Genomic DNA, 25,918 nt, shown 5'->3' on the forward strand with positions numbered 1-25,918 from the left:
TGCTTCACAAAATTCATTATATTATAAAGGAATAAATGTTTTCAATTCGATGCCTAGACATATCAAACGTTTAGCAACACTTACAGAATTTAAAAGACACTGCATTTCACACGTTAAAACTGTCTTTTGGACAGTTATCTAGTGATTTTTTTTTTTATGAATTGACAAATTATGTATATTGACAAAGTTATCTAAAACGGAATATTTTATATGGATAACTGTCATAACGGAGTGTGTTCACTCGGCTGTCGACAGAAGCAGGCCACTCTCGATGTGTGCCACGCGATCGTCTGTTTACTCGGCAGCAACCATTGTGTGGTCCTCCTCATTATTCTTCATCTGCAGTTCTTTCGGTCGATGCGGTGTCGACTTTAAAAAGCAACCGTTTAGTGATGAGTGTGTGAGTGCTGACCACGTTTTGCGTCCATTGCTGCAATGGAAGCGATCTGACCCTCGTTGGTGTAACTGCCATTCAATGAAATCACTGGAAGCGACTCAAGTTCTAATGGAGGAGGAGGCTTTTTGGATAGTGGAAGATAAAGTGTTTATTGTGTTGTACCTTTTGACTATAGTTTTAAGATGTATTGTATAGTGACCAAGAATCCTCGGCTCTGTTAAGTTAATTCGGTTGAGCCTTATCAAATAAATTAATAAACAAAAAAAACTGTCATAACGATTTTTTAATAATTATTGTAGCACTGCAAAAACTATTTCTGTTCGCCACGATGGCGATGATGGATTTTTAATATTTTTTTACTAGTAGCATATTAGGGGTAAGAGGTGGGACCATCATCATCATCATCATCATCATCATCATCAAAGAGGCGATCAGAAAATCGCTCATTGTGACTCTGCAAAGTTATATTTGCAGGTTTATGTTTTTTTCATAAAACATTTTTTGGCCAAAATGGATGGAAGGCACCCTGTTGTCATTTTACTGCCAATTTGCCCAAAACTTTCCACTTTTCAAAAAAACTTTATTTTAAGTCTCACTTTTAAGGGGATTACTCAACCAACGGATACAATCAAAAGATAGGGCTTTGCATGTCTAAAAACTTCTCCGAAGACAGTATATACAAAAAATGACAGGTTTTGGAGTAATTCCATGCGATCTCGTTTTTAACCGTTTGTGCGATCGTGTGTACCTATGTATATCGCTAGCTACAGACTTTTATGATTCTGCGTTAATATTTGCATACATCATTTTTGTCATCGACATTATATACAATACTTTGAGAATTGACAATACTTGTGCTCTTAGGTGCCTAAATCACCAATCAAATGAGGTACATCTTCGAAAATTCATCACACAAAGAATCGCGTTCAACTAACCAACCTCTAAGGCTACCCTACCGTTCCGATATCGATTAGCACCACGCTGTGCCCCCTTTACAGAAAATGTGATATCACTCATTTTTGCATGCTACTATATGCTTCTTCCTCAAGAATCAACCGACTGCGGGCTCCCCAGGCCGGAATCAAAATAGTTGGCTATTTGCCTGCTGCTGCTGTTGCTGTTGCAGCACATGACGACGATGGCTTCAATTTCTCCTGATGCAGCAAGTGTATACCTTTTTTTTTAATTGCTTCACCGCAATCTATGCCATGTGGCTTTAATTTAAAACCAGGTGCTTGCTGGTCCGTGTGATATTTACCTTGACCATCCTCAATGTCGTCGGCTAGAATTTTTCGAGGTCTACTGAACCTTCATTTTGCCGGTGATTGGTGCCGTTCTGGTTCGGTTGGGTGTCAGTTTACTAATTTCAGCTTAGTCATGCGTGGCGTAAAGAGTAGATGTCATAAACAAGTTGTAAGTTTTGTGGTAGCTGGTCACGGGAAGTCATAAAGACGACCGAGTAGTATGGAAGGTGTCGAATTACATCACAGAAAACGCCAATTTTTATGCATGAACTAGCTTTCAGAGAAAAACAAAAACGATTTACTTTCCACTTGGTCCTCGCGAATCGATAGCAATATAAATGAATAAATATGACGGGCTCGAACATTTCCCATCCGATTGATTAAATGGCTACGTCTGGTCGTCTGACGACTGGTCTCGATGGGTCGTCTGACGTTGCACCTGCATACGTCCGTTGTATTGTTTCAAAATTGAATACGACGTCGGTAGTGACGACAAACGGTTGAAAGTGATTACATGAGATTGAAACTGACGATAACGACGACGACAGAGTAGGTATATTGAGTGCTCCGGAATTCAGCAAACAGATTGGCAGATTTATTGGTCGGAAAATGGCATAGAAACGACCGTATTGATTAGATTTTACGAGCCATTACAAAATTGCAACGACATATATGTGGGATGCAATCAGGCTGAGAATGCCGTAAACTTGATTTCAATTTGTGTGTAGGAACGCTGAATTTACATACATGTAGCTCAAGGAAAGCTTGAAATGCAATTTGGCATTACATATTTTTTTTTATCACATCTACACTTGAGTAAGTATCCAATTATTCGATATTCTAATATTTGATATATCATCCATACTGCTTATGCAACATTGAGTTTCTTCAATTTGAAAATGATTTTTGAAAACAAAAATGCATTATTACAAAATTAAACCATGATTCCAAAACTCAAGTCTACAAAATATATCTTCTAATATTCAAGTTATGCCTCAAACAATTGAATACTTGTTTTTGAAGTCTCAGAATTATTGATAAATTTATTCATATCCTGGATTTTTGTTCGTTTTTTTTCAGTATTTTACAAATGTTTCTATGCCTGAATTAAAGAAGTATTAAGCGAAAACCCAAAACTTGATAAGTCCAAAAAAATATAACTCAAAAACGAAAAAATGGCTGTTATTTAAAAAAGCCTACATTTTCAAGAAAAAAAAACCCATATTGATCCACCGGTCAGGTGAATAGAACCTTTGTTACACAGTATAATCTCGTTTTTGATATTATCCATAGAAACACGAGGCCTTAATGGATATTTTTATTTTTATTGGTTTCAGTTTCTGCACTGCGCAATTGAACAGCAATTGCTAGTTTGAATTGGAGTTCAAATCATAATTCAATAATCAATTGATTTATGTCTTCACGTTTATTTCCTAACCTGACAATAATTTTAAGATATAATTGTGGCTTATCTATGTGCAGCTGATATAGGATTTACGTAGCGCGAAGTGTATATATATCACTTTCTTCTTCTTGGCTTACGCCTGAAGCTTTATGACTTTATACTTAATCTGCTTTATTGTGTTCTACATACTTTAAGCAAAATCTTATTATATACAATCTTATTATATACAATCTTATTATATTGCAATATTATTTGACGAACCAATAAAGCTAAATAAATAATAATCAATTCATACATTTTTCTTTCGCGAATAACCCGACTGCAAATAAAAAAAAAAACACACTGTTGATTCAGGCGCAAGCTAACTATAGTCGCTATATTTATAGTCTGGCGGATAGAATTTCGATCTATCAAAAAGCGGAACCAATTCAATATATTGTAGACCAAAAATTGAAAACGTACTATCAAGTTTTATAAACAAAACGTACCACTACAGTCTGTTATTTGAAATTAGCATCTTCAACTATGTAAATCGTTGACTTCACGTAGAAGTAATACTAAAACATATAGTCAAAGTACATAACTCTGGATGGGAGCATACCATCAATTACTGTCAATGGTCGAAAGGTACAGTAGCAGCACCTACCCCACCTGTGTCCCCTCGAGATCGTCAAGTCGACGATGACAGGAGCACATATCGTGGTAGGGGTAAACAATAGTTGCAATTTCCAAACCTACGACTGGATGCCTTCCTTCAAATAACAACTGTAGTGCGGTAAAAAATCGGTAGAACTGTTTCAAACACGCAGTTGGTACTTGAGCGGTCGGTTTTCATCTCTTTTTGCCAGTGGTGGCGGGGGGGGGGTCACCCCTCACCATCCCTCTCCAAAAGGGTAGTTTGGTAAAGAGAGATGAAAAAACCGATTTGTACCTTCCTTAAAAGTTGTCCTAGCTCGCTATTATAATATCTATATGCAATCTTCACACTGCCGTACTCTAACGGAACTATCAACTCTATGCTCCATCTATCGTATAAAAATTACCACTACAGTCTGTTATTTGAAATTAGCATCTTCAACTAAACAAAACGTTGATTATTCTTTCCTCGACATTCGAACGCAAATTACCGGCATCATCGGCTAGGGGAAACTTTACCCAGTATTAGTTTGCGTAGGCGTGCCTTAAGTCACAAGAAAACGGGTTACGGAAGTTTTTTTTGCTCTTTTATGTTGTTGGTCGTGATTTGACAGCTCAATTGTTCAAACAGCAATTTGACTGCTCAATTGGTTCCCGATATTCTCTCCGCCAGGCTATGAATATAGCGACTATAAAGCTAACATCATCTTCTGTCGAACTGTCCTGTGAGCTTACCGAAAAATTCGTTTATGTTGCCTTGGTAAATCATAAAGAAAGTCGATGAAGAGAATCGATCAACGAGGATAGGCTCTTTTCAAATGTTGCGTTAGAAAACAGAATCAAATTCGTCCTACACTCATAAAATAAATCACATAACCAGTGGAAAAATATTCATGTGAATTTCACATAACTTTCATGTGATCCCATAATTGGCAATTGCACCACTAAATCACATGAACCTTATGTGTCCAATGAAATATATATGATTATTCACATAGAATTTATTATGATATGTGATATTCATATTAGGATTGGGCAATCGTGGATCGATCTTTGAGAGATCGATCTTTTTCAGCTCGATTTTCGATTTTTTGTTAATTAAAAAATCGTAAAAATCGATCTTCCTCGTCGATCTGTTCGAGCTTCAAGGAAACAAATGAATGTCATTTTGTTTTCAATGTGTATTGAAATATCGTTTTGTTTGCTATGTGCAATTTTTTATCAGTTTACGGCACCCCCAATAGCTACGCCAACGGGGCTGATCGGTCAGAGTTTCCAGATTTGTTTCACGATGTACCAGTTCTAATAGCGATTTTTAAAAAAATGAGAGTGATGTATAGACCAAGATTTAAAGCGCCAGTTACACTACACGCTAGTTCAAAACTACCAAAATTTGGGTAGAATCCACCCAGATCGGTCAAAACTGAACCTACCCAAAAATGGGTAAACTGTGTTGGGAGTTACAAGTTGACAAATGAACAACATCGACATGAATCCGATCGACGTTGTTAATTTGCACACACTATTGCACCATTTAAATCGAATGAGTGCGAGTAAGAGGGAAACAAATTAGTGGGAAAAGAAACCGTCCGTTCTCCATGTGTGCTAGATAGAGAAAGACAATTAAAAAGCAAAAAGGTTGGATTTTCTCAATCTATTGGTACTACCACTAGACTGAGTAAATTTTTCGTAAATTTTCCTCATTTTTCAGCAGATTATTGAGGTTTTTATTTGGGTTGATTTCATCGGCCGTGCACAAATTTGAAGGGACAACATCTGACTGGTCTTAAAGCAATGAGCTGGATTACCGAGGTGAAGCAATCACTCACACAACCACTGTACGATACACGAAAGTACACGCAAGTAGTGACGTCACTACTTGCGTTTACGTTGATTTTTTGGTTTACTAATACAACTCTATTTCACGATCTGCGCCACCTCTCTCTGTACCTCATTGGTCTTAAAGAGCTTTTCGACGTCTAATCGGCGCACACTACTGTACCATTTAAATCCAACGAGTGCGAGCAAGAGGGAAACAGATTATTTGGAAAATACACCGTCGTTTCATACATGTGTGATAGATAGAGAAAGACGATTAAGCATCGAAAAGGTCTATTGGAATACGTACATTTCACGATTTTGCGTACGATTTCTTCTTCTGATGATAACGCCCAAACTAAACATAAAGCCTTCCCCTGACTTAAAAATTAAAGGGTTGCGTCCTAGGCACGACCGCAGTATGACGTAGAACCACGCAAAATTGATGTATGTCGTGCATTTTTGACTATTATACTTACTATTATTAATGGGGCGGGGCAGAACGTTTCATTTGTGCAGAATATGGAAAAAATGATGGACTTTGGATGTTAATCAAATTGCATATATAGAGATACCAGATATGTATTACAGTCAGTTGTTGGTAATTTACCAACATAATATCATCGGATGTATTAGATCCGGATCGGATGCGTTACGGCAAAGTGACAGCTAAATCTATTGTCTATCTGTCAAATTAACGTCAACGCAACGCAACCGGATCTAATGTGGGTGGCCCTTTAAGCAATTGTTTTGAAAATTTTGACTCTTGTTTTTACTTATAATTGTAGTTTGCCTAAAGAGGGAGGAGGGGAGAGGGATATTTTGCATATCCAATTCTCATTCCTCATTATGTGACAGGTGATCCACCTTTAGCCACTGACTTGGTGAGTGCCACGCCGTCCGAAGCGGCAATGAGCAGAGGCACGACAGCAGCACTGTTTTATTGGCAAATCAAAGTTGGTACTCGTGGAGAATAGAAGAACTATAAAAGTGATGATGGTTTCAAAATTTTCCACGGGGAAGTATACGAGTGCAATCTTAAAATGCTTTTATTTTGCAAATGGAACATTTTATTTAAATCTGGTTGGTGCTATGTTAGTAGAAAACTTAAGGACTACTCAATAGACAAATAATATAGAAAAATTCATTTCTTTTCAGATTTTTAGGTGTACACATAGATTTGAGCTTTTCTACCACTGTAGCAGCAACCAGATTTAAATAAAATGTTCCATTTGCAAAATAAAAGCATTTTAAGATTGCACTCGTATACTTCCCCGTGGAAAATTTTGAAACCATCATCACTTTTATAGTTCTTCTATTCTCCACGAGCGCCAACTTTGATTTGCCAATAGCTTTTCAGGTTCAAGCAGAAAGATGTGCAACCGCATCTGACAGGATTTCCCGCCGCTTTTTTTATGAATGGGCGGAGCAGAAAGTTTCTTTTGTGCAGAATATGTGAAAAAGGATGGAGTTTGGATATTAATCTAATTGCATATATAGAGGTACTGGTACTGGATATGTATTACAGTCAGTTGTTGGTAATTCATCGAATGTAAGTCGTCTCCTCTAAAGGATTTTTTTTTTAAATTTTGGCCCTGCGTGTAAAAAATTGTTTTTACTTATAAGGGGCTGTTCATAAACTACGTAGACAGAGTTTAAGGCAATTATCCACAGCCCATACAAATTTAACAAAAACAATGTCTACGCAGGGGGGGGGGGTGTCAAGAGTCTAAAAAAACTGTCTACGTAGTTAATAAACAACCCCTAATTGTGGTTTGCTTAAAAATTTATTTCCCGGAAAAAAGTGATCGTCAAAGTCCATGTCTTTTTCGGGTTGTTGTTAGGGGGGTGGAGAGATTGTTGTTAAGAGGGGTTTTACATGCATCCACCGTGATCCACTTTTAGCCGCTAACTTGGTCCTGCTTGCTGCAGGACCTAGTGCCACACCCTTTATTGTTAAATTGCTGTACGGGAGAAACGTTAATTTCGATTTGTAACGACTAAATGAGTGTGATGAGATCAAATTTGTTCGAGGGAAATCGAGCACATTCAGCACGCTATTTCAATACTACCCAAATTTGTGTACAATCCACCCAGATCGGTCAAAACTGAACCTACCCAAAAATGGGTAAACTGTGTTGGGAGTGACAAGTTGACAAATGAACAACATTGACATGAATTCGATCGACGTTGTTTATTTGTCAACTTGTCACTCCCAACACAGTTTACCCATTTTTGGGTAGGTTCAGTTTTGACCGATCTGGGTGGATTCTACCCAAATTAGGGTAGTTTTGAAATAGCGTGTGTAATAGTCAGCAGAAATTATTGCGAAGAGTCGCAGACGGAGACGGAGTAGCAATATTTTTCACAGACTCTACATCCCTGCATTATTTATAAATCTTTTTTTTTTACAAAATTAAACGTAGAATAAAGGCATATAGGTGGATCTAGATCCAGAAAACTGGCTCCACCAACTTGCACGAACACTGGAGACACCTGGCGGTAGCGGGCAAGCTTTTTACACGGAAAATTTAATTAATATTTGATAGCTTTAGACAACCCGCATAAACGCGGAACATAACTTGACCTTACCGAAAATGGTTAAAAATTGTTTATAATCCCTGCTAAACTTTAACTGAAATGGTTATGGAACTTTACATGAACGTTTGTGTGATAAAGTTTTAACCTTATGTATTATGGTTTTTTGGAAGTGAACCTTACAAATAATGGGTTGTTAAGAACCATTACCATTTAAAATTCTTGTTTTCTCCATACATTTTCGGAAAGAGAACTATATTAGAACCTTTTTACTTATGGTTTGAGAACTTTAATGGTAATGGTTATGGTAGTCAGTAAGGTCCATGGATGGTTTTGTAACATCGCTCAACTTTATGTGGAATATATCGAGAATAGGTTGCCTGTAAATTAATGAATACCAATTCGTGATATATTCCACGTAAAGTTGACCGACAATACAAAACCATCCATGGACCTTACTGACTACCATAACCATTACCATTAAAATTATCAAACCATAAGTAGAAAGGTTCTAATATAGTTTTCTTTCCGAAAATGTATGGAGAAAACTAGAATTTTGAATGGTAATGGTTCTTAACAACCCATTATTTGTAAGGTCCGCTTCCAAAAAACCATAATACATAAGGTTAAAACTTTATCACACAAACGTTCATGTAAAGTTCCATAACCATTTCAGTTGAAGTTTAGCAGGGATTATAAACAATTTATAACCATTATCGGTAAGGTCATGTGATGGTTCGCGTTTATGCGGGAAGTCATCTCGTCTAATAAAATAAGCAGTGTTGCGAAAGTCCCTAAAAATTAATCTCATGCTTGAAACTACTCTCCTATGAATTTCCTCTCTGAAATGTAAGTACCAGGGGGACTCTCTCCCTGTGAACCACATATAGATGCACCATAGCTCACATGATTTTGACATTTTTTTGACAATCTGACACTTTTGGGCAAACTGACAACGGTAAAACCAACAATCAATACGAAACTAACGATTTTGAATTGGCTCACTACTTGACTAGCCTATTGGTCCCAAGCAAAGCGATTAACGTACCCCATTCTAGTCGAAATTCTAGTACTACACTATGTTCGTTTTGATTCGCTATGAAAGTTTGACAGATAAAATGTGGGGTTAGTGGAATTTCCTATGTTTCGAGGGGTGAATCGATTAGCTTGGGACCGAAGAGAGTACCAGAGCTGAGCCAAAAAGTTGAGCACGTTTCTTCGGGATCTTCTAGTCTTAGAGTTACCTCTATGGTAAAACTAACGAAGGTATGACAGTACAAAGCAGTTTACTCATTCACACTTGCATCGTAGTGCGAAATGCTAGAAAGAGCAGTCTGTTGCAGTCATCCTCACATTTATGTGAGTTCCGTCGAAATTCGTGATTGTTGCCCCCGTGGTACTCGAAAAAAATATAATAAAACAACGAAATTACAATAATTTTTACTGTTGTATTTCAAAGTACATTAAACTTTATTGTTAAATTGCTGTACGGGAGAAACGTTAATTTCGATTTGTAACGACTAAATGAGTGTGATGAGATCAAATTTGTTCGAGAGAAATCGAGCACATTCAGCACGCTATTTCAATACTACCCAAATTTGTGTACAATCCACCCAGATCGGTCAAAACTGAACCTACCCAAAAATGGGTAAACTGTGTTGGGAGTGACAAGTTGACAAATGAACAACATTGACATGAATTCGATCGACGTTGTTTATTTGTCAACTTGTCACTCCCAACACAGTTTACCCATTTTTGGGTAGGTTCAGTTTTGACCGATCTGGGTGGATTCTACCCAAATTAGGGTAGTTTTGAAATAGCGTGTGTAATAGTCAGCAGAAATTATTGCGAAGAGTCGCAGACGGAGACGGAGTAGCAATATTTTTCACAGACTCTACATCCCTGCATTATTTATAAATCTTTTTTTTTTACAAAATTAAACGTAGAATAAAGGGCCACCCACATTAGATCCGAATCGGACGCGTTGCGGCAAAATGACAACTAAATCTATTATCTAACTGTCAAATTTACGTCAACGCAACGCAAACGGATCTAATGTGGGTGGCCCTTAACAGTTTCATCGTGTTACGTGTCCTGGAAGCTGATATTTGTGCACTTCAAGTTTCGAAGTGGTTACTAGAATGAAAATCTCACAGCGAAACACCACTTGTAAAAACCCGTTTGAGAAAAATCCAAATACAGCGCGACGATTCAAATTTACGGAATCCTATAATCGTTTGGAATTTTCAAAACTTTTAAATAAGCAGACTAAAATGCCTTGAAGCTGCATGAAATCAAATCTGGCATTCCTGCTTACTCGTCTAAAACATCAAGCAAAATAATTTAGGCCTCACAAACACGGTTCGGCAGCATTAATTTGTCGTCTCTTTTCTTCTTTTACCGTTTATGCTATAGCGAGAATGACGTCAAGTTTGAAGTTTTATTGAAAGAGCGGGAACGAAAAGAAGGGCCATTTTGCAACACCGGACCTGTTATTCTTTCTCACAGGTGGTATTGACGCGTCGCACAGTGGTGAAATCCATTCATTCAGCTGTTATGTTTCCTAATTATAGATTTTCGTCAAAATGAGCGTTTTAAGAATTTTTAAATTTTATTTTACAATGCTTTATTAAGAAACCTGTCCATATTTACAACACTTCTATGTATTTCTAGTTTTTTTTTTAACAAATATTGAAAGTTTTGTAATTATAACCATATATAATTGCTTACACCCATTGTGCCCTTGAATGCGCTCAGCTGGCTGAACTGGTCTAACTCAGTGTCAGTAGTAAACAAAAACAAAACCGTGATGGGAAAATCCATATCGACTCCAAAATTACAGTTATCCGGTAAAATCAATTACAAATCAAGCTTGTTTTTTCGGTAAACGTTACCGATCGTTCGGTAAATTTGACAGCTAATTTTGCTGATTCAGTTTACAAATTTTTCGGTAATGTTCTCGATTACCGAACACATTACCAACCGTTCAGCTGTTGAGAATTCGGTAAATGAATTACCGAAGTCGGTAATTTTTTCTAAGTGTGTAGAAACAAATTATGTTGTAATGTGATCCACAAAAAATAAAGTCTTAATTGAGGTTTCCACAAAAAACGAGAAAAAAAAACACAGAACAAACCATTTTCCGAATACTGACATTTACTCCAATATTGTTTGTCTTCCTTTGAAAATTTCTTGTCTTTACTGGTCATTATTTAAAATTGGAATCTCTTACCGGTTTTGAATTATGACCAAAACTCGGAAAATTATTTTTCCAGATTTTCTATGCAATTTTCCTCCATCGTGAAAATATTCAGATCATATTGTATTTTAAAATTTACGTTCAAAATACACCGTTTTTTTCTACCATGCTTGTATCATCTTCCGAGCCATCTCTCGGCACAAATTTGTTTAATAAATTAAAAAAATTTCACTATTAAACGGTTCTTTCAAAATACTAGAGTATACCTGTACCAATTTGACAGCAACGGTTAGACGAGTTTCCATACATTTTTAGACGAGTTTATCGTCATCTGACACACTCAAATTTGAAAATGATTGAAACGTGTGCTATATTCGGAGACCACGAGAAAGTTGCTAGGTGCCTCATCTTGATAAAAAAAATTGTACTAAGTTCCCCTTCTGTTCTGTGGCCACACCGTCCGAAGCGGTAATGAGCAGTGTCAGGAAAGCAGCGCTGTTTTATATCTTTTCAGGTTCAAGCAGAATGATGTGCAACCAAGTGGCATTCGTTTATGATGACTGGGTTTGGGGAAAACGATTAGTTCACGAAAACAGTGATAACATTATCATTTGCGCATTTTTCAAATCTTTTTGATTAAAAATTGGAAAACTATTTTTTTCAGCAAATTCGTTCAGTAATATCCTATCGATTGGCGATTTTGGATTTTAATTTCATCTATAAATAACAAAGTTACAAGCGTTCAAAACATAACACTATTTCACCACACATATTTTTTGATTTGTACCCCAGTATAGTCGACAAAGACGTAGTTCTACGTCAAAAAAAAAAACAACGGGGTTAAACGACATGCACGTATCAATCATATTGATCGGATAAGCAATGTCGAAAAAAGTATGCCTAGATGAAACGCACATACAGACATCAGCAAATTTCATCTTGTCGGTCGTTTTTTCCTGTTTTCATTTCATTTCATTTGATTCTACGATGTCGCAATCAAACTCCAGATCGAGCCGAGTTCTATCGATTGGGAATGTTTTATACAGGTGAGATAGCTTGTGAGGATGGCTATCGGTCACAGACGGCAAGACGTGTGAAAATCGATTCTAATACCTATGTTACGGTAGTAACAAAGGTAAAACATATTGCGCCCTCTGTCTACAAACCATGATAATCATAATAAAAAACAAATACAGCAATGTTTTTTCAATACAAAATTCAATTTGCAATTACGTAATACACCCCCATGTAATTTACAATTACATAATGTCACTCCCACCTACGGTACACAAAATCTGACGTGTTTCCTTGAACGACGAGTTTCTCAAAGGACGTGGCAAAGCAAAAACTGAATTCAGCTAGAAAAAGTGTACCAATTATGACACTAGTGGTACTCTCATTGTCCATGGGGCTAAATCGTTGAATTTGTCATAAAAATCACATTTTCTTCCACAGGAAGTTAGTCTGAATTCCGTTCTGTTGTTAAAAAATATGGATAAACTTAGTATAAACGTAAATAAGGTCACATGGCCAATTAGGGGAGCACTAGTGCCATAAATTGGTACCCTTCCCTTAGGTACAGTAATGACTAAATTTTGCCAGCCCCTCCGCTCATCAAACTTTTATCTCTCAATAATTTCCCATAACCGTAATTGAAAATGTTCATCATTCATCTTAAAGATTGATGTTTGATGTTTGCTTTGGCGCAATAAGACCACTGAAATAGATTTTCAAAAAGGTAGCTTACAAAACTGAATTTTATTTAAAAAAAAAAACAGGGAAACTACGGGATTGCAACATAGTCACAGTTTATTGTGGTTAAACTCCATATCACACTAATTATTTGATCAGCATCTCTGCCTGCTTTAAACTGAACCTTGATGGGATATCAAATAAAAAAGAACGGTAACAGAACAGCCATAAATTTAATGCTTACTCGTGTTGGAAATGAGCGTGCTGTGTAGCACCAATACAAAAGCGTAAAGGTTGAACACGAAAAAATCCCGACACATTAAAAACGTTGCCATTAAGGCATTTTTTTAATAAAATTTTTCAATATTTCACTGGATCATTTTTTTAATAAAATTTTTCAATATTTCACTGGATCAAGCGAAGAGTGTATAGAATCACAGTAGGCATTGGTTTTCAGGATAATTTCAGTTTCACATCATGACTTCACCGGAGGAAGCACGTCGCGATTCGATCCTGTTTGCTCGCTGAAAAGCGAAACTTTTGTTACTTCTGGGACCATGAGTGGTACAGCAAAAATGGCGTCACAGTGGTTCCCAAGGAGATGAATCCGGTCAATACTCCGGAACTAAGGCCAATTGAGGAATACTGGTCCATTGTGAAGCACATACTGAAAGAAAATTGTGGAACTGCAATTAACCACTTGATTCGAGCAGATAAAATGACGTTTACTACCACTCGAACTTTGAAATGAAACATTATTTCAAGATTTTTTCTTCAAGAACCTCGAGAAAAGTAGCCAACATTTGTGCGTTTCACAAAAAAATAGAAATTAGTTGGTCCAGTTTTGTGAAATCACTGGTAGAAAGTCACGCCAAAACTGCTTGACAAAGTGGTCAATTGACGTGAAGGATTTCAAGCGGAAATGTAATTTAGCAGCCAAACAAGTGGGATCAGGGCTCGTGCAAAAGATGATGGGCCGTGTACGAAGAAAAGTTCAAGCAATGGTCTATGGTAAGAAAGAAGACTGAAACAATGGTTTTACAATAAGCATAATACCTACTTATGTATAGCTGTTACATTGAACTATGAAAAATAAAACGCACCCCAATTAGATTTTCGTGTCCGGCTTTTTTCGTGTTCAACCTTTAGTGATGTGGATATCGCTAACTCAAGGAGTGGTATTCTGCCGCTGCTAATTAATATTTGGTTAGCGCTCTGTTAGCGGCTATTTTATGACAGGCATTGAGTACAATTATTGAAATTCGTCGGCCTAATTTGTTAAGCTAATATGAAATGGATGTGAAGTAAGCATTTGATTTCGCAGCTTTTACGTCTATTTGCACCATCAACAGGTTTGTTAGCATATCTTAAACAAAATATTCACCAGGAAATCATCTCGTGAAGGTTTTGTACACAAATATGCATTCTGGGAAAACTTGCTTGTACGTTGCAGTCCATTGCAAGAACTGCCATTACATTCAATGTTGTATGAAACTTATACAGAGATGTAATAAATCCAACCTTACATTAGATGTAAAGAAATTTGTTTTTCGTGCACCCAACCAATTAGGTCTGGCTGTTATTTTTCGTGGCAAAAACTTTACCACACCGAGGACATTTTCCTACCACCAGAGAAGAACGGAACAGTTTACTTCCCAGGAAGCGGATTGCAGATGCAATTTTGGTATTATATCCCAATTATAAAATCATTATCGATCTTAATTTTCAACATCTTTTTCTTCAGTGGAAGTTCAATCTGACCCCGGAGAAAATTTGATCTAGTTGGCTATTTTCCGAAATTGGCGAAACATCAAGAACTAAGCAAGCCACGCCAAAATATCCAATTAAAATTCACTTCAGATAATAGCTAAAGTTTTTTGCACTGTCTTGGGCCAACCACTTGATTCTTTATCGAATGCAAAGGTAGTCGTCGTGACGGTTTGGATGGGATGGTGGGTGGTTGGAGTAGAAAAATATCGCGCTGGTGGCACATGTATATAAACGGCTTAGTTTTCAATAGACTGTGCCAGAACAATTTTCATCTGGGGATGCTCGCTCAGCTGTGCACATTCCATTGATTGTGTTTTGGTTGTGAGCGAGATTTAAAATGGCGTCTTGCTCACTGGAAGCAATTTAAAATTGTAAATATTGATGATTTTTTGGAAACTTTATTTCCATATTGTGCAATATGTTTAAAATGTTACCAATAAAATACATTTAGTCAACAAAATCTAGTGCTTTTTTCCCAATCGCCATCCAATGAAAACAAAAACAAAATTGAAATTCCTGCGAATGCACACATGCGTGAATTTTGTTCGCGATTATTTTGCAACCAGAATTACCATGAAGCACGGCGCAGTAACATGTGTAGGAATGCCTTATTTTTCTCCAACCTGTCGATCGATGAACTAAGTTATTTTCCGGTGCCCCAGAGTCGCAGTATCCACAGGGAAAACAACGCTGAGCATTAAATTTTAATCGATGATTTTCTCCCCATTTCCATCGCTGCTGAGATGGAAACAACACAAAAATAGCAATACGTTGGCAATGGCAACCGAAGGCAGCATCTCGGCGAAACGTGTTTAATTGCTGTAGTAGAAGAGCAGGAGCAGGAGCGATGCTTCTTCGCATGGAACGATACAGTCTCATATACATAATTTAACGATTGAATCGTTGATTTGGTTGCTCTGTGCGATTTCGTACATTTTTGGGATTTGATGCGATGATGGGAGAGCTCCACGCAACTGAAGAGCCCCCAGGTCTGGCTGACGACGACTAGCTGGTGCCGTCCAGTCCCGATCACGTTTATTATCGAGCGGTTAAATGACAATGACCCCGAGGAAAGTCCAGCATCAAAATGACCGCAAATCGAAATCAAATTTTGATATCAACATCAAACTGAAGCCATAATTTGATGTCAGTCTACGCGATTGACAAATTTGATAACAAATTTTGTTTTCTTTTTGCTATGCATTTCGACAGTGTGTAAACGCAAAGATCGATTCTCTTCGTCGATTTTCTCTTTTGTTAATAACTCGCTAGAATTAACGTTTCTCGGTGTTGCGTTTGCTGTTGCTTTTGATAGCCAATACAACCTGTTACAACTCTGCATTGAACAAATTCTAGAAAATTGTTTAGCTTAGCTGTAGCAATACAGAGAAAAAATCTGTGAAGCCCTTATGCATGCTCACTGTCGATTTGCTCTTCAAAAATATGTTCGAACATGTTACAGTTTTGTTTTCATTGTCTTAGCAGAATATCAAATTGAATACTCGTTTTGTTATCAACAAGAAAAATGTACATCAAATTGAGTTTTCAGTTTGCTCTCACTGATAGCAGATTTTTTTTCAATGTGTTGTTACAGAAATATTATGTTGCTCTCAATTCCCATATTATAACCGATAAAATTATTAAAACGACAGCAACCTGAGTAATCATTATCAGCAACACCACAACATCAAATTAAGTTTTCAATTTGATCTCAGACTTTTCTCGGGACATTTGTTACTTATTGCGACTCACTCGTTTTTGCTAATTAAGGTTGGGAATTTCCCGGGAAGTAAATATTTGTTTTTGTTTGTAGCCTGGTGTTTGTGCAAAATGCGAATGAATAATTTTGAAGTAAATGGAAACAAATGTAATTATTGTGGGACAAAGCTACCATTCGTGGCAAGTCCGTTCTGTAGCGCAAATATTGTTGATCCTCTTAATTTAATTGCACTGTTCGATAAGTACACACTTAGAAAAATTGATGTAAATTTAGGTGCTCTGAGACTAACAGATACGAGCGTCTATTTTGACATAAAATTGAGTCATAATAGACGCGAAATTCAGCGGTGCCCATGGTGTAGTGGTTATCGTGATTACCTCTCACCCCAGCAGGCCTGGGTTCAATCCCAGTCGGCGCCGCCGGGATGTTCTGAGGCATAACATCTCTGATCACGCCTTCCTTCGGAAGGGAAGTAAAGCCGTTGGTCCCCGGTTCATGAGTTGATGGGTCGATAGGTAGGGTCCAGGTGTGGGAGCTGCCTTCCTGGCGTAAGTAGCATTAGTGCTCAGCACGGAAAACAAGATCGACGGAAAACAAATCAAGGGAAAAAAAACGCGAAATTCAGCACAATCAAACGTACTTTCGAACTTTTCAGTCTCGGAGCACTTAATTTTACATGGCATGTTTGTTTACGTCTCATCCCTCATGTCAAAGATGTATTCCGTCACGTGTAAGATTAGGTATTTCTAAGTGTGTAGTGTTAGTTCCTTGGCAAGTTACTGTTAAATGTAAAAACTGTAAAATAAGAGTCATCAAGAATGTGTACACCAAAAGCTGGTCAGAAATATCGCACTCCCACATTTTTAACCGAGCTAACATAACTTTTATGTTAACCACAAGACCTCAGCTATCAAGGAAAAAAATAAATATCATTCAGTTTAAGTGAAACAGTATTGAAAGAGCATAAATGCTACGCTACAGTATCACTGCGATAATCCAACACTCTTTATTCCGGAATATTTTTAGTCCGACGATGATGCAAACGTCTATTTTGATGGGACATCAATATTCGTGCATCAGAAGCTTGAAGTCACTATCTATAGTTCCAAAATGGTACCGTACATCGATCTTCGGCACCGCACATTCGATCTCATTAACATTGTATTGTTTGCAAAATTTTGTATTATAGACCTATGAATGATGCTAGATATCGTTTGATTCAACGAATATCGTTAAATATCGAATATCAATTAAACCATGGCTCACTTAGTAATGGAACAAACTGTTTTGCTTATTACAGCGCTCCTAGTGGACGTTTTCGGAAGCTTTTTACGTTCATTTGTTGGCAACAACAATAAGGTGATCCAAGAGACGTTTCGCAGTGGAACTGACAGCTAGAAATCAAGAGTGTGTGAGTGATCTGGTGTTAATGGTGCTGAATGTAAACATAAACAAAGCAGAAATTCATTTGAGAGTGAATTGTCAGTTCTACTGTGATCTGTCAAAAGTTCTTGGCAAACAAAAAAGTCAGCTGTAAAAATTATGATGCCGGACGTAGAACAGTACAGCGAATTCGCTACTGCGAAGACTTACAAGCATACCGTACCAGTGGCAACCAAATCGATCAATCAAGGAGAATACCGTTGGTAGAACCGGTGCTCGAAAGCTGTATGACAATCTGCTGACCAAGTCCGGTGGGTGCATACTTATAGATGATGATGAAACCTATATAAAGGCCGATTACGGACAGCTTCCAGGACAACATTTTTACAAGGCAAAGGCTCGAGGAGGAGTCCCTGGTAGATTCAAAGGGTAGAGAGCTACTTCGGCCCAATCGCCCATTTTGAGCCTATCGAGCAGAAAACATCAAATAAAACCATTATTTCGGCAATAACAAGTCAATTATGCATTTGGTACGATACTTCTGTTCAAAATCTACCGAACGAAGTCAATAATAACGTGTGATATGAATGTTTGCATCGATTATTCTCAAAAACAAAAGAGGCACTCTGATCGAATCAATTTTTATCTTCATCCGATAGGCCGAAGTGAATTCAATTGAGTTTCAATGGCGTTTCAATACGTTAGGCCGAGTTTAAGGTCAAGAAGCAGTGTTAGATTTTTAATAATATCTCAACAATGTGTTTCTCTTTATCAAATCTTACGACACGTACGGAAAGTTAAAAAAATGGAAGGCATCTGCAGTGAAAACATTCCATTTTGTGAAAAAAAAAATCCGTTCTTAAAATAGAGGCAAAGGGCGGGTTGTGCTTAGTAGGCCCAAAATTAGGTCGAATCCCTATAGATCATTGCATGATGACGTCACCAACAAAATTTTGACAGTTCAGGGAGGTTGTTTACATGGACTTAGTCGTTTTTCGGAAGTTTTGATTCGAGTGCTCTTAAAAAAAAGTGCGTTTCGGAAAGCGTATCGTTTCTTTAAGTTTCCATCAGAATCCAAAAATCACTTTGAAGGCCAAACGTATAAAACTGTGGTGTGATGCATTGAAGCTGGAGGAGTATTTTCAGTGGAATTTCAAATATGTTTGCTCTCGACATTTTCGTTCTGGTAAGCTTGTCGTAATTTATTTAAAGTAAAGCTTATGAAATGATTTGATTCTAGGAAACCCTGCCAAAGCGACTGATTTCAGAGAAGTGGATTGGGTGCCGTCTAAAATTTGCCCTTATCGGATGACTCAAGTTGCACCATCAGTTCGAGTACGCAAATTGGCAAGTGCAAAAAGCAGCATAGAGATGTGCAAACAGGCTTTACTCAATTCCAGTGTGCGTATTGTACGACTCCGTTTGATTGAAGTATCACCCATGCCGTTAGTGGAGGAAGATCATAGAATGTGATACCTAAAAATATTGAATAACATAGGGTTACGGTATGTAATGTGGGTCTAGTCCTTTCATTCGGCCTATCACGCAAATAAATAATTAATTAAGGAATATTACACAAAAAATAAGGAAAATATTGATCACTGATGGTTGATAAATGTGTACCACACACAAATCAATTTATATCACAACATTTCAATACATTTTCAGCTCTCGTAAGTAATAAAACTGGTTGAGAATATCACAATGTTCGGAGTTTTTAGCCGCCATGACTTATAAGGTTAAGATGGGAAGGTTGACTGACGATCATCAAATGGCCTGATTATGGCATTTATTGATTGGAATTACCTGATAATACACACTAGACGTAAAACTTACAGTTGCTGTTTGAATATTTTATGTTTATTTTAATTGTTTAACAACGTTTTCACAAGTAAAACATGGACCCAACTTTAGGGACACATTTCTTTTCTATGTTCCTAACTATGGCCCATGAAATTCATTTGACAGCATATAGCAATAAGAGTAACGTCAACAATGTTGTTTTGCATTTGGATGATAAGGAACGAACAGGAAGGGAGATTTTTTCTGCCAAACCTGTATAATGAACATCACAATGTTCTGATTTAGATATTCTGCGGTCAAAAGACGATAAGCGAAATTTTTAATTTTTAATTTTTAAATTGAGTGATTTAATGTAGTTTTCGTAAAATTTTCTCTAAGAAATGTTTTGAGGAATGAAGAGCATTAAGTTAACAGTGATAGTGATAAAAAAAAATACATCAGAAAACGTTACCAAGAGCGTTTTTTTGAGGATCAAACAAGATAGGACGAAGTTGCATCCATAAATAGACCCAATTTGGGGACAATAGACCCATATTACATACATTTCCCTCGTGAGTTATTGTCTTAAAAAAAGTAAGTTTTTCAACTTTTCGTGGTTTCTGATAGCAAACGACATGATAAGCATATCTAAGCATACCATTTAGCAGTAGAATATCGTTTGCAGGTAAATTCATTGATGAGTTATGATTAAAAACGTAATCGATGGCTGCATATTAGACCGAGGTTAGGGACGTATACCCTATGTATTAATTTAACAGGAACAACAATCTATCACACCACTTTACCTCGCCTCTTAATACAAGCTAACCATTGACCATTTGACTGATCACTGGCAGTTTATTCTCATAGGAATTTCTACTTTGTTTATGTTTACATTCAGCACCATTAACACCAGATCACTCACACACCCTAGATTTCTAGCTGTCAGTTCTACTGAGAAATGTCTCTTGGATGACATTATAGTTCCATGAACAGTATAAACAAAACCATCCTTGAATTTCCGGTAGGCTTGGAAACTTTTGACTGTCCGGAAACTTTCTCCTGATGTCAGGGATACGTGATTTACTAGATAATCAACAATGTGTCCTGCAGTCACTGTCGACGGGAAATCTTCCGTATTCAACTTAGCTTCGTACGGGTCCACGTAGCCGATGGGACGATTTTTTGTGCGTACTGCTTATTGCTTCTGGTGGCAAGGAATTAGTATAGGCGGAGAGTTGACCAATTACTTTCCGATACATGTTAATAAGTTTCAAGAAGAATCATAATCACTACTATTTGGCAGAAAATATGCAGCTGCGGCCAGAAGATAAAGTATGTCGTCACTGAGAAAATGATGAACTCGGAGGTTTAAAAAACCGAATGTCTGGTGACATTTTGGCCGGATCTTGCGAGTTGTCACTACAACAATGGTAAAATGACAATGGAGTCCAGCTTGTGCCAAAAACCCTCAATCCGCCTAATTGTCCCCAGTCCCCAGTCCATTGAAAACTACTGGGTAATTATGAAGAGGAAACTGAAGGTTATCGGTACAGTCATTAAAAAGGCAGCTCAGATGAAAAATAGATGGGATAAAATCGCCAAAACAGTGGACGAGAACTTTGTGCGCCACTTGATGGGTCGTATTAAGGAATAGGTTCGAGAATCCCTTCGAAACCGCAACGAATAATTCATTTCGCATTTTTTCTTCAAATATAAGGAATAGTGAAAACCGTTTTCAAATCCGATAATTCAACTCCGAAATAGATCCAAATGATGTTGTTCCATTTCTAAGGCTGTAAACCATTTGCCGAGTTAAATTTAACTCGTGGTTAAAAGCGAAATTTCAAAAGTTATTTCTTATGTTCGAAAATCCCTGTGTTTCCGACCGATGAACTCATACCCCGTACAGACTGTGTCTTATATCATGTAATATAGGTTGTCTTGCACTCATACATAGGATTTCCATTGAAAACTAGATGCATGAGTGCTCATTGCAAGACAGCCTATATTACATGATATAAGCCATAGTCTGTATGGGGCTACGGTTGTCAAAATTTAACTTCTTGCCTGTCAGAAATAACCACGCGGTAAAAGAAGCTCTTATCTAGCATCTAATACGTCAAACACAACAAGAAACGGTTATGTGCTCAAGATATTAACGAAAGAGAAAGTCGATGAAGAGAATCGATCAATGTTACTTAGGACCTAATGCAATGTTCAGCTTGAATAGACAACGTCATGTGATTATGTATAATAGGAAAATAGCCAGTTACCACTCAAACTCTTTAAGATATTGGATATTTTTTCTTGTATAGTCATCATTGTTTATTAATTACTTTATTTGTACAGGCTCAATAGAATAAATTTTACAGAGCCAAGCTATCATTTTCTTTGTACATTATAAATGTCTTAAATCTAAAATTAAAGGATTTGACCGATTACTCGTGGCCTTCTCGAGGTTAGTGGATGACAATTGTTTGGATCGGGAGAGGGAAAAGGAGATTTGGAATATGATTTATGATTCAAAATTTTCACTATTTCTAAAATATGTACCTAATCCTATTGACGTTATATCAACTCTGTAATTATACAATTATTACAGAAACAAATATACAAAAAAAAAACACACACACAAAATACAAACCAAGCACAAGGTTAATCAAACGTAGAAAACATATATGTGTTGCATAAACTCCAGATCGCGTCTAGCCAATGCACACAATGCACTCAGCATATGACCAAAGTATAGTCATCATTGAAAAGAACAACTTTGCTAAAGAATGTATGATGCTATACATGATCTGTGATTTTATAAAGACATTTATGAGACGTGGTTGTGTACATGAAAAGATAAAGAAAGGGAGAAGGATTAGTAATTTCCATTTAATTCCACTACATTATTTACTTATCCTTGATAAAAACGCGTATTTTGTCTACAATGTGCAGATGATTGTCGAGTATTAGTACAAGACACTGAAGAAGTACATAAGCAAATAAGGTAGTGGAATTAAATGGAAATAACTAACCCTTCTCTCTTTCTTTATACAGGCCACTAAGACACCCACATTCATCAGGATTCAGGGTTCAAAAGATGCCAAATGGGTGTCTGATTGTAGGTTATTCATGTATAAAGTATCAGCAAAACATACTTGACTGAACTTGTTGCATGTTTTTCTGTTGTTGCATTTAAGACCAGACTTCGCTCAGCGTTTCCAATGTTTTTAAAGTAGTACATTTCAACAGGAGATGCTACCAGCCCTGTAATGGGGGTTATATAGGGCAAAGTAATCAGATATTTCTTAGAGATTTTGAGCTCCTAAAGGTGCAACAGCTTCTTAATCAAAATTAGTTTGAGCTTCTAAAAGCGCAACAGCTTCCTAATCAAAATTATGTTGAGATTCTAAAGGCGCAACAACTTCCTGAAAAAACTTTTTTGGGCTTCTAAAAGCGCAACAACTAGATTTGAATTTGAACTTTTAAAGGCGCATCATCTTCCTAACCAAAATGATTTTGAGCTTCTAAAGTCCCAACAGCTTTTTAATCAAAATTATCTTGAGCTTTTAAAGGAGCAACATCTTCCTAATCAAAATGATTTTGAGCTTCTAAAGGCTCAACATCTGCCTAACCAAAATAATGTTGAGCTTCTAAAGGCGCAACACCTTTTTAATTAAAATGATTTTGAACTTCTAAAGATGCAATACAAAAATTACTTTGAGCTTCTGATGGCTGAACAGCTTCTTAATCAAAAAAATTTTGAGCTTTTGAAGACGCAACATCTTTCTAATCAAAATGATTGTGAGTTTCTGAAGGCTGAATAGATTCTTAATCAGAAAGAATTTGAGCTTTCAAAGGCTTAACAGCTTCTTAATCAAAATTATGTTGAGCTTGTAAAAGTGCAACAGAAATATTATTCTGTTCTATGTAATCATGTTGCTACAGAGGATTCATATGAGGTAATATGGGCTGGAAAATGAAAAATACTTGACATACAAACTAGTTGATTACTAATAGACATTGACAAATTCGTTTTACATGAATCCAAGATATTAGGAACTTGTCAAAAAATGTCAGGTTTTTAGTGCATGTGTTGAGATTTGATTGTTGAGAAAAAAAACATATTTACTAGAACCTACAGCTTATTACATGTAAGGCCACACAGGTTAAAACAGAAAAATATCTTGCATACAAGCTTGTTGATTACCAATAGACGTTGAAAATTTAGCTTTCCAGGGATCCAAGATATTCAAAACTTATCTAACGCAATACTATGCACAACAACTTAGCCGAACCACCTAAGTAACAGCTTCAGCTAAATTGATTGTTATAAGGTTTTCCACCAATTTGTTGAAGACAGTGTTCATTTTAGAGGCCAAACAAAACAGTTAGTTTGCCCAAAAAAAAATGTGTTTCATAGTTAGCTGATTTATTTTACATATTGCTATAATGTGTGGAACTTCAATATGAACAATTCCTCCGCTTATAGTAAAGGGCCACCTACATAAGATCCGGATCTAACACGTTGCAGCAAAGTGATAGCTACATCTATTGTCTACCTGTCAAACTTATGTCAATGCAATGCAAACGAATCTAATGTGGCCACTATTGATTTACGGCATTGCACTCATCACGGCATTTCACTTTTAAACCACTGTGCAATGGTTTGATTAAAACTGATCAAATAACAGGTTGCCGAATTATAGATTGTTTTGAAGATGAGTGTTAACATTATTGTTTTTCTTTTCGAATTTGTATCATCACTTAAATATACAAACATGATACAGAAAAAAAAACACACCTTAAACGATATTATCTTCGAAACTCACCTTTGTTGTATGATAATGCTAGGTGCTGGATATCTGTAAGGAAAAGAAAATATGTATTAGGAACCCTGTTACAATATTGCCGGTTTGAAATTGACATCCTTCGATTTGTTTTCCGTGCTGAGCACCAATGCTACCTACGCCAGGGAGGCAGCTCCTACACCTGAACCCTACCTATCGACCCATCAACTCATGAACCGGGGACCAACGGCTTCACTTCCCATCCGATGGAAGGGAAATTGACATCCATTCTACATTGAATGAAGAAATTTTAATTGCAAATCTTATGGAAATAAGTCTCAATGAACTGCAGGAAATGGATTCTATCAGATGTCACTATTCTTGTTTGTGGCGACTTCTGACATCAACATGTCTGACCTCTATATAAGCATTTAGATTAACATCCTAAGTCCCTTCTTTTTTGCATATTCTGCACCTAAACACCCGCCTCTAACCGGATTTTTCGCCGTTTTTATTAATGGGTCGGGGCTATATTTGTGCAGAGTATGCAAAAAAGGAAGGACTTCGGATGTTAATCCAAATGCATATATAGAGGTACCAGACATGATTTGCAGAGTCAGGTACTATATTTTGTAGTCTGTGAGATGGAAATCACAAATCGAGTGTCATCAAAATACATGGCATGTACAGAAATTGAGCTCGTGAGAGAGAGAGAGAGAGAATAGTGTGAGAGACAAAGTAGCTAACTCACTTGGTAGCAAGGTTGAAAGTAAAGTGTATGGGAATGGACTGTTTTATTGATTTTACAGTTAATTAAAAAGTAAATTTAAATGGAAATGTTCCAAACAAGATAGATATTTACTATCTCTATGCACTTCCCAACAAAAAATGTCAGCTATGTAAGCCTACTTTTTGCAGTTTCGTGCTGTAACGCAGCTCCATAAAAGCTGTGAGTTCAGCCTATAGGTAAAAACTGTCAAAATGGTATAAGTACCGCCTATTCAGCATTTATACAACTATTATTCAGCTTGTCTGTCAAATTGATTAACAGTAGCTAATAAACGCTTACACAACTGCTATACACATGCTTCTCAACATACATCTTATAACTGCAATTCAAAGCTGATAAAAAGTGTATATTACTTATATCATGGCATCTTCACAACCAAGAAGTCATACTGAATACGGTTTTCACAAGTTAGCGCCCCAGGTACCGCTGCATGTAATAACTTAGTTAGGTGTTTAATTGTATCCGGCGATGACAAACGTTTAGAATACTATAAATTCGTTATTTCTCATAATGTTCTACACATACAATATTTAACTCTACTTTGCGACAAAGTTGTATAGTGATTATTTAGTAGTTGGGGAAAAGTTGAATAAGCGCCTTTCAACTTCTTACTCAGTTGTGTAAATGTTGATGCATATCCTATAGTGTGTCAATCCAGTTTGAGACTGTAAAACCGAAATTGATAAAGCGTTTACATATACTGAAAATGTTAGTTGGGTTGGCCACGTGAATACTTGATTACTGCTTTGAATTATTGGAA

General features: G+C 36.8%; 1 protein-coding gene across 10 annotated transcripts in view; it reads right to left on the reverse strand.

The window, feature by feature from the left end:
• Positions 1-25,918, reverse strand: part of Nhe2 (Na[+]/H[+] hydrogen exchanger 2) — a 273,598-nt gene that overhangs the window by 171,088 nt on the left and 76,592 nt on the right. For all 10 annotated transcript variants that reach the window (XM_065232881.1, XM_065232880.1, XM_065232878.1 and 7 more), the window contains exon 2: positions 24,411-24,443. The gene's annotated coding sequence lies outside the window, so the exon portion shown is untranslated. The remainder of the gene's footprint in view (positions 1-24,410; positions 24,444-25,918) is intronic.

This window comes from Ochlerotatus camptorhynchus, unplaced genomic scaffold (assembly GCF_037179485.1).
Source record: "Ochlerotatus camptorhynchus isolate MF236.1 unplaced genomic scaffold, CSIRO-AGI_Acam_v1.1 ptg000379l, whole genome shotgun sequence".
Classification (NCBI taxonomy): domain Eukaryota; kingdom Metazoa; phylum Arthropoda; class Insecta; order Diptera; family Culicidae; genus Ochlerotatus; species Ochlerotatus camptorhynchus.